This window comes from Saimiri boliviensis, chromosome 14, assembly GCF_048565385.1.
Source record: "Saimiri boliviensis isolate mSaiBol1 chromosome 14, mSaiBol1.pri, whole genome shotgun sequence".
Lineage (NCBI taxonomy): Eukaryota > Metazoa > Chordata > Mammalia > Primates > Cebidae > Saimiri > Saimiri boliviensis.
The window spans coordinates 64,936,666-64,946,688 of record NC_133462.1 but is presented as its reverse complement, the minus strand read 5'-3'; the positions used below and the strand labels follow the sequence as shown (position 1 = coordinate 64,946,688).

Below are 10,023 nucleotides of genomic sequence, written 5' to 3'. Positions count from 1 at the left end.
TGCTCTGTCACTTGCTTCATCTACCCACACCCAGCCTTCAGGAAGCAGCTCATTCAAGGACTACTATCTCCTGAAAGGCCTCTTTTACAGTCCTAATCCTCACCTTCAAAAGCAACTAGATGCTCCTTCCTCTCAGCCACCACATCTCTAGCCTACATCTCTACTACAGCCCCAATTATAGGGTAATGGTATGTTGCATTGGCTAATTAAAGCCTGGCACTAAACTGTGAGCTCTTTAAATGCAGAAGCTGTTCCTCCAATGGCTGGAAGATAAGAGGTGTTAATATTTGCTGAATGCATGAACTTCAAGGCTCTAAAGATGATTTTCTGTCAAATTAATAAAATATATTATCATTATTCATTTTTCCTTATTGCCAAAGTCATTAACATGTAACCACTAATCTGAGACCCTGACCAGAATAAAATAACAAATGTAATAATATTAAGTTAATATGTGTTAAATGAAATTATGGAAGGCCATTGCTTTGAACTGAACTCTTGCACTTTGCCCTAACAAACCAGATCAAACCAAAATGAAGTCACACATGCTAAATGCCACATAACAAAACCGAAACTTTAAAGAAGCAGATAGATTTCAAAACAGATTAGCTTTTTCAGAACAAGTGAGTCCAGTCTACCTGAGTTACTATAATAAAGAAGTCTCCTCTGCTTTAGCCCTTACAATAAAAGTAAACTGATGTTAACCAATCAGGGTTTTTTTCCAAGTTTTCTGTTTCCTCGTTCTCACCATCCAATACCCACTGTTCTGCTATTCCTCAGTGGAAGTTCTAAGTCTGTTTTGTATAATAAAGGTTGCCCCAATTTGTGAATGACAAAAGCCAATTAGATCTGTAACTAAATGTATTGTAATTTTGCCTGTGACTGTTCCAATGACTGACAAAGGGACCAGAGAATACTGTTGGTGACTCCCAAGACCCCTTGAGGAATGCTGAAGGTCCCCTGTCTTCTCCACAGAATCTGGGAGTTGTTTCTCTCAGATTGGACTCCGTTCTTTTTTACATTGAGCCCCTCAATCTTTCTGGGTTTTGAAATTCAGGTTTGTTTGGGTTGCGAAAGAGCATATAACATTTAGGGGTTTGTGGTGGCTGGCAGTCACCAGCAAGTAACTGACAGCAATTGCAGGAAATGGTTATTACTGCAGGAGGAGTGAACTCCAGCTTTCAGAGATTCACAGGGGTTCAGGATTTCTCTCCCCCTTGATTCTTTTTCTTGTGCATTTAGGTAGGGGAATGTTATTGACTAAGTTGATCAAGGGGATCTCAGGGCTAATACCATAACTTGGCTGGTGGGCATGGATTAGGTACGTAAGAGCTGTTGGAGTGGAGCACTTGTCACCAAAAAATAAAACTACTATAAGAGAATTAGCTAGCCATGGAGTGGGGTAGTTGACGCCAGGTTACCTACCAGCCTGAAGAAAACATCTATGCGTGAAGGAACACTGTGAAAGCATTATATGATCCAACCTCATGCTATTTCTTTCCTCAGCTTTTATCTTAGCTCTAAGAGACCTATGATTCAACGTAAAAAGTGGGATCCTTGGGACTGGGTGTGGTGGCTCACAACTGTAATCCCAGCACTTTGGGAGGCCAAGGCAGGTGGATCATCTAAGGTCAGGAGTTCGAGACCAGCCTGACTAACATGGAGAAACCCTGTCTCTACCAAAAATACAAAAAATATCTGGGTGTGGTGGTGGGTGCCTATAATCCTAGCTGCTTGGGAGGCTGAGGCAGGAGAGAGAATCACTTGAACCTGGGAGGCAGAGGTTGCAGTGAGCTGACATTGTGCCATTGCACTCCAGCCTGGGCAGTTAAGAGTGAAATTCTATCTCAAAAAAAAGGGGGGTGGGGTGGGGAATCCTTAATTTCTAAAGAATTGGCTTCATCTTCCTTTACATATGTAACCATTAGGCCCCAGAAGCTGCAAATACTTACAAAAGTGACAAAACCGTACTAATTTAGAATTACACTGGCCAGTTATATGTAATGTTCTCAGATGAATGACACTGCTCATATAAGAAATGTATTTAAAAATAAGAACTCCCAAGTTAGGCCCACCGAGGGATGTCCATTTGTTGCTGTTGTTGTCTCAGATTTATGGACCATTTTACACCATTGCGGAAAGATTCAAACAACTCCACGTGGCATTTTACAATTCATCCCAGCTGCAGGCTGAGTGCCCTGTAGGTTGGACGGACCGCCAAAGTCCAAGCCAGCATTTCCTAAGTGTCATGATCTTCTTCAATGATCTCCTGACCCAGGGCTGAGACCTCAGGAACATAATTATCTTTCCTTTCTCTCTTCTCCTCCTGCAACTTGATGGAGATACCTCTTACCAGGCCTCTTGAATCCGCTTCATCAGACGCATGACGTAACCCGCTGTCTTGTCACAGAGCTTCTTGCTGGGAATAATGGTGATCTCCTCACACACACGCTTGTGCACGTGGCAGTCATTGCCCAAGCATGTGTAGTACTTCTCTATGATGACCAGATTGCTTTCTTCACAGTTTTCGTGTGAACACCGCCAATCTTGACAGGTCCTTGGTAAAAGAAGAGGGATGTCTATTTTGATTGATGTACAGAAGCTTCTAAAAAGATTTCAAAAAGTTTTCCTCTTTAAAACACAAATGAAAAACACAACTAATTGATCAGAAGAATCTACCAACCTGTTTTGCTTAGCTGCTATCCCACCTCAAAGGTGAGAAGAAAGGTAGATAAAGTGTTTATAAAGTTAGGTCCTCGGTCAGTCAAGTTTGCTTCTTTTTTTGGAGCTATTATGCTGATCCCTAGCATAGAAAATGCCCTGCCTTTTCATTAATGGGCTCTGCCCTCATCTCAGTGATCCAGTTAAGAAACAGAAGCTGGCTGTGCACAGTGGCTCATGCCTGTAATCCTAGCACTTTTGGAGGTTGAGGTGTGTGGATCACTTGAGCTCAGGAGTTCAAGACCAGCCTAGCCAATATGGTGAAACCCTATCTCTACTAGAAATACAAAAACTAGCCAGGCGTGGTGGCATGTGCCTGTAATCCCAGCTACTAGGGAGGCTGAGGCAGGAGAATGGCTTGAACTCAGGAGGTGGAGGTTGCTATGAGCCGAGATTGTGCCACCGCACTCAGCCTGGGCAACAGAGCAAGACTCAGTCACAAAAAAAGAAAAGAAAAAGAAATAGAAGCTAAATTGAAAACCACCGATCTAACTAAATTGGTCTTCAAAATACACCTTCCTGGCATTCAGCCAGTTATTTTGAACAGACTTCTGAATTTTCTCCTAGGCTCATCTGTGTATTTTCTTGTAAAACCGTGTAGTGAGTTCTTATGATTTTTATGTTGCTTCAGAGTTCATTTTGAATCCTCCTTTGTGTCTCACCTGACTGACGCAGCTGAACCTAACTCTTGTTCTGGTCAGGGCTCTCCTAGAAAGTGGCTCTCATGCTAGGAATAAACTGACACAGTTCAATTATGGAGCCACAAGGGCATCTGCAGTACAAACAAGTGTCATTTCAGTGGGACACACTGCAGATCAGGCATTAAGGTATTAGGCTGCCTTCCAGGATAAAGAAGTATCCCGTGAAAGGCATACTGTAAATATCCATGACCAAATCTCTTGGCTTTCCACCAGGACAGGGCTAGAATTCATAGCCACTCTCCAGAGAGAACCTCAAGACCAAATTAAAGGGAAAATACACCAAATCCAAATTTAGCAGAAATGGTTGCTTTGTTACCCAGAGGAGCTTTGCAGATACTTGGACCTAAAAGTTATTCCACAGCATCTATGATATTGACCTCCATTAATAGGCAACATGCTCTAAGCTCTTTTTTTTTTTTTTTTTTTTTTTTTGAGATGAAGTATTGCTCTGTTGCCCAGGCTGGAGTACAGTGGTATGATCTCAGTTAACTGCAACCCCCACCTCCTGGGTTCAAGTGGTTCTCCTGCCTCAGTCTCCTGAGCAGCTGGGATTCAGGCGCCTGCCACCAGACCCGGCTAAATTTTTTTTTTAAGAGATGGAGTTTCACCATGTTGCTCAGGATGGTCTCGATCTCCTGACCTCAGGTGATTCACCTACCTCTGCCTCCCAAAGTGCTGGGATTATAGGCATGAGCCACCACGTACAGCAGGCTTGGCTAATTTTTGTATTTTTAGTAGAGATGGGGTTTCACCATGTTGGTCAAGCAGGTCTCGAACTCCTGACCTTGTGATCTGCCCTCCTCAGCCTCCCGAAGTGCTAGGATTACAGGTATGAGCCACCACACCTGGCTAAAGCATGCAGTTTTAAAACATAGACTTACTAGTCAAATGAGTTTATCTCCAAAGCAAGGTGCAGTGGCTCATACCTGTAATTCCAGCACTTTGGGAGGATGAGGCTGGCAGATCATAAGGTCAGGAGTTCAAGACTAGCCCGGCCAGCCTGGTGAAACCCCATCTCTATTAAAAATACCAAAAAAAAAAAAAATCCTAGATGGTTAAGGTTGTAAAACCATAAATCCAACCTAGGAGCTGAATGCATAATGAAAATAATTTGGGTTAATGAATGTCATTAATGAAAGTAAAAATAGAGGGAAAAATCATATTTAACTTTTTCATTTCTTTGCTTCTATGATATTTTTGATACTTGCCTGACTTGATAAAAAGTAACTTGAGATGATGACAAGCCTTGTTTGGCATGAGCAATTCAAACATAATTGCTAAGAATGAGTTGGCCAAGTACAATGGCTCATGCTTGTAATCCTAGCACTTTGGGAGGCCAAGATGGTCGGATCACGAGGTCAGGAGATTGAAACCATCCTGGCTAACACTGTGAAACCCCATCTCTACTAAAAATACAAAAAAAAAAAATTAGCTGGGCATGGAGGCGCATGCCTGTAGTCCAACTAGTTGAGAGGCTGAGGCAGGAGAATTGCAGTGAACCAAGATTGTGCCACTGCACTCTAGCTTGGGTGACAGAGCAAGTCTCTGTCTCAAAAAAAAAAGTGATTAAATAAAATTTTAAAATTAAATAAATAAATAAAAATAAAATAAAAGTGAGTAAATTAGGTGAATGTAAGTAGCATAAATATTTATAAATTAACATTACAGTTTCAGAATTCTTTTTTATAAGTTGAAATTTTAGCTATATTACATGAGAGATAGATATTCATGAAATGTCCAAGTCATCTCTAAGTAAGTAAAAATACTTAAACATTAATTGTTGAACTTCATTTAAAAACATACGTTGGTATCTTGTTTTTGTTGTTTTTATACAGTATAAAGAAGCTAAATATCGTTGGATCTGTAATTAACATGGAAAATGGAGGAAACATATTTCTAGAAATTATGAAATGGTGAATGCTGATACAAGACAGTTTATTGTTAAATGAAAATTATAGAAGGTGATGGGAAGTTGATGACTTTATGCTTTGGACAGCTTTTCCCAAGACATCACAACGAGACTCCCCATCCTAATGAGACTCTTCCCTCTCTCAAGTTTTCTTTGCTTATGCCTACTTCTTTCACTCAGCAGGATAATGCTGTAATTAGAATTTCACACTTGGTAGTTTCTGCAGGCAACTTGAAGTGTTTGATCCATCATGTCAAACCTGAATCTTTACACGGCTTTAGAGGTCCTTTAGCTCACCCACTGGCTAACTTTAGCAATATCCCTAATGCCACTGTTTTTTCAAATTGTACTCGTGGTCCCTTTTATAGAGTTAAACTTCTAGATCCACTTGTTCCCATTCCCTGTTTTAATTTAACCCCATCATGGGATGCTAGATTACCTGCTAACCGAATAGAATGAGTCAGTGCAGTTGCCGACATTTCTAGTTGCACATGGATACATATATCAGACACTGTAAAGTCTCATTTGCAAAAATTAACAAACAGGCTACTTGGTTAAAATAAGTAGACTCCTTGGCTGGGTGCAGTGGCTCACGCCTATGATGCCGGCACTTTGGGAGGCCAAGGCAGGTGGATCACAAGGTCAAGAGATCGAGACCATCTTGGTCAACATGGTAAAACCCATCTCTACTAAAAATACAAAAATTAGCTGGGTGTGGTGGCACATACCTGTAGTCCCGGCTACTCAGGAGGCTGAGGCAGGAGAATTGCTTGAATCCAGGAGGCGGAGGTTGCGGTGAGCCGAGATCGAGCCATTGCACTCCAGCCTGGGTAACAAGAGCGAAACTCCGTCTCAAAAATAAATAAATAAATAAATAAAATAAAACAAGTAGACTCCTCATCTGGCTCACTCTGTGATCTAATCAATTTTAGTTGATTTGGTTCATGGGGACCCTGGCTCAAGAGCATACTCCAAACTTTTGGATTACTCTTCTGGTAGTCATAATAGACGACTCTCTGGTAAGCTGTATTTTCTCAAAAGTTTTAAATGTTTGAATGTAGTCATCCATCAGATGTCAAGATAATCTCTCTTGGGCTGGAACAAAGAAATGTATGATCATGAGGATATTGTAACCCATGAATGGTGTATTGAGACTAGAAACCCAGAGTGATGGTAACTGAAAGCAGCACTGACACCCTAAGTTTTGGCCTTACTCCCACCTACAAGAGAGCCTGACCAAAAAGGAAAGAATTGTTGAACAAGATTCTGAAAGGTCATTGTTTGGACTGAGCTCCTGCAATGGGCCCCAACAAACCAAATCAAAACGAAGTCACTCATCCTAAATACCACCTAAACTAACTGATACTTTAAGGAAGCAGATAGGTCCCAAACACCAGTTTCTTTTCTGAAAACGAGATTCTAGTCTAACTGAGTCATCATAATTAGGAAGTCTCTGCTGCTTTATCCCTTACAAAGAAGTGACCTGATGTTAAGCAATTAGTTTTTATTTTTGTTCCAAGACGGAGTTTTGCTCGTTTCCCAGGCTGGAGTACAATGACGCGATCTCGGCTTACTGCAACCTCTGCCTCCTGGGTTCAAGCGATTGGCCTGCCTCAGCCTCCCAAGTAGTTGGGATTACAAGTATGTACCACCATGCCAGGCTAATTTTTGCATGTTTAGTAGAGATGGCATTTCATCATGTTGGTCAGGCTGGTCTTGAACTCTTGACCTCAGATGATCCACCCACCTTGGCTTCCCAAACTGCTGGGATTACAGGCGTGAGCCACCCTGCCCAGCCAGGTTTTTTTTTCTTTCTATTGTTCTGTTTCCTTGTTTCCATCTTACAAAATCCATTTTTCTGTTATTGGCCAATGGGAGTTCTAATTCTGTTTTTTAGAATGGAGGGTGTCCACATTCATAAATCACAAAAGGCAAATAATGTATAACTAAATTAAATAATAAATATTAATATAACAACAATAATAATATCATCTTTTTTTTTTTTTGGTCTTTTTTGTCAATTGAAGTCATTGACAGATCTGAGCTTCTGACCAGAATAAAAAATCTTACCACATTAAGTTTATGCATTATCAATCAGAAACAAACACACTTGAGGTTTTGGTGAACTTTTGCTTTCTTGCCATGAATTTTTCTTCGATTTCTATTAGATTTCTTTTTAATATTACAATAACTCAAAGAGTAGCTTAAATTATTTTTTTTTTTACCTCCTGTATTCCAGACACTCAAGGTTTAGATATCAATGAATGAAACATTCATTAAAGGAAACAAAAGGATACATACCTTACTCCTGATGTTAGTCATCCTCAAGAACACATACTACTTCCAGATAAATGTCAGTTTTGGCATGAGCAAAGGCAGAATATGTGATCACCAAATAGCCATTTATTTATTCATTATTTAACAAACAATACACATGGTTTATCTCCTCAAATGGGTATCAGACAATCACAGAAAACACTTTTTGCTCTTTCTTTTCTTTTCTCTTTTTTTTTTTTTTTTTTTTTTGAGGCAAAGTTTTGCTCTTGTTGCCCACGCTGGAGTGCAATAGCACAATCTCAGCTCGCCACAACCTCCACCTCCTGGGTTCAAGCAAATCTCCTGCCTCAGCCTCCCAAATAGTTATGATTACAGGCATGTGCCACCATGCCAGGCTAATGTTGTATTTTTAATAGAGATGGGGTTTCTCCATGTTGATTGGGCTGGTCTTGAACTCCTGACCTCAGGTGATCTGCCTGCCTCAGCCTCCCAAAGTGCTGGGATTACAGGTGTGAGCCACAGTGCCCCAACTTCACTTTTGCTCTTTCTTACATGCAGCTTTCTCATTTCTCCTCTGACTTTCCATTTCTCAGCCTCTTCATTCTTTCCTAGGTCTAAGGAGCCCCTTAGGTTGGCTCCTGCTCCTTAATACCTTCCTAGAAAAACAATTCTAGGAGCCCTAAAACAAATCAGGCCAGGCACCAAGATCATCTTCTAGAGATGAGCTCAATTACATAACATCCATGAGTCTCTGTAGCATAAGTTCTCACAAATCTGCAAAGCCCTATTCTAGGGCTGAGAGGTAGAAATAAGAAAGGGTTGGCCGGGAGCGGTGGCTCATGCCTGTAATCCTAACATTTTGGGAGGCTGAGGCAGGCCGAACACTCAACGTCAGGAGTTTGAGACCAGCCTGGCTAACATGGTGAAATCCCGTCTCTACTAAAAATACAAAAATTAGCTGGGCATGGTGGCACACACCTGTAGTCTCAACTTTTCAGGAGGCTGAGGCAGGAAAATTGCCTGAACCTGGGAAGTGGAGGTTGCAGTGAGCCGAGACCCGTGCCACTACACTCCAGCCTAGGTGACAGAGTGAGATTCCGTCTCAGGAAAAAAAAAAAAAAAAGGGTTTAGGGATGGAGGAAAGAGAAGGGCTAACTTAAATTTTATATCCTGACCATCCAAATTCCTATTATTGTTCTTCTGTTTTAAAAGTTTGGACATCAGAAGTTCTTAGTCTACACAGGTTAGAGAAAGAAATTAGAAATTCTAGCAAGGGCTGAGTGCGTTGATGTTTTCACCAAGGACCACTGCAGAACATATACTCATGGAGGACTCTATCGGCATTAGAGACTGACTGACTGATGACTGTAAGACCATTAGTTAAATCTGACCATTTGTTAAATCAAATTAAATAAATAATTTGCTACCACTTCAGCAAGCCCAGATATAATATTCAGCTGGAAAAGTGAGAAACAGTACCAAAAAGAAAGAAAAGATTCCACAACCATAAAAAATTAGGCAACTATCATACCAGACTGTAAGGTTCTGCAGGGGAAAAATTATGTCGCCATGACAACCTGGGATATTTTTATTGAGAGGGTTGGTAGGTTATACAGAAACATTTTCCAGAATTTGGAGGCTGAGAGTGAAGTACAAGAACATGTGTGGGAGTTGAGAGACATTCTGAATGGGCTTTTCATCCTTATTTTTTTAGCTTTTCCTTGCAATCTATATTTTGCCAAATTCTGCTTTATAAGAGACACTATGGTTTGACTTTGTCCCCTTCAAAACTCATGCTGAAATTTGATTCCCATGGCCAGGCACAGTGACTCACAAATCCCACCACTTTGGGAGACCAAGGCAGGCAGATGGCTTGAGCTCAGAAGTTTGAGACCAGCCTGGGCAACATAGTGAAGCCTCATCTCTCCAAAAAACACAATTAGCCTGTTGTGGGGATGTGTGCCTGTAGTCCCAGCTACTTGGGAGGGTGAGGCAAGAAAATCGCTTGAGCCCGGGAGGTGGAGGTTGCAGTGACCCAAGATCGTACCATTGCATTTCAGGCTTGAGTGAAGCCCTGTCTCTAACAATAAATAATTAATTTAAAAATTTTTTTAGGGAGAGAGATCCAAGATGGCTGATCACTAGCAGCTCGGGATTGTAGCTCCCAGTGAAAGCACAAAGAACGAGAGGACGCCACACTTTCACATGAATTCTTGTTGCTTACGCACCAGGAGATTCCCAGCGGAGGAGCCCCACGGGTCGCCAGCGCAACTCTTGTGACTGGCGAGGCAGTTTTGCCGGCGCCTCGGAAAGTCCGTTCTTGCTGCAGAGTCAGAAAAGCACCATCAATCTTAACGCTGCTGATTTAGTCGGCGCAGTGGGTTGCTCAGATTTTGTCACTGAGAATCAATAAGT

At 41.4% G+C, this 10,023-nt stretch overlaps 1 pseudogene; it reads right to left on the bottom strand.

The window, feature by feature from the left end:
- Nucleotides 1-2,144: 2,144 nt before the first annotated feature.
- LOC101041119 (small ribosomal subunit protein eS17-like) lies at nucleotides 2,145-5,810 on the bottom strand (annotated as a pseudogene).
- Between the last annotated feature and the right edge of the window lie 4,213 nt (nucleotides 5,811-10,023).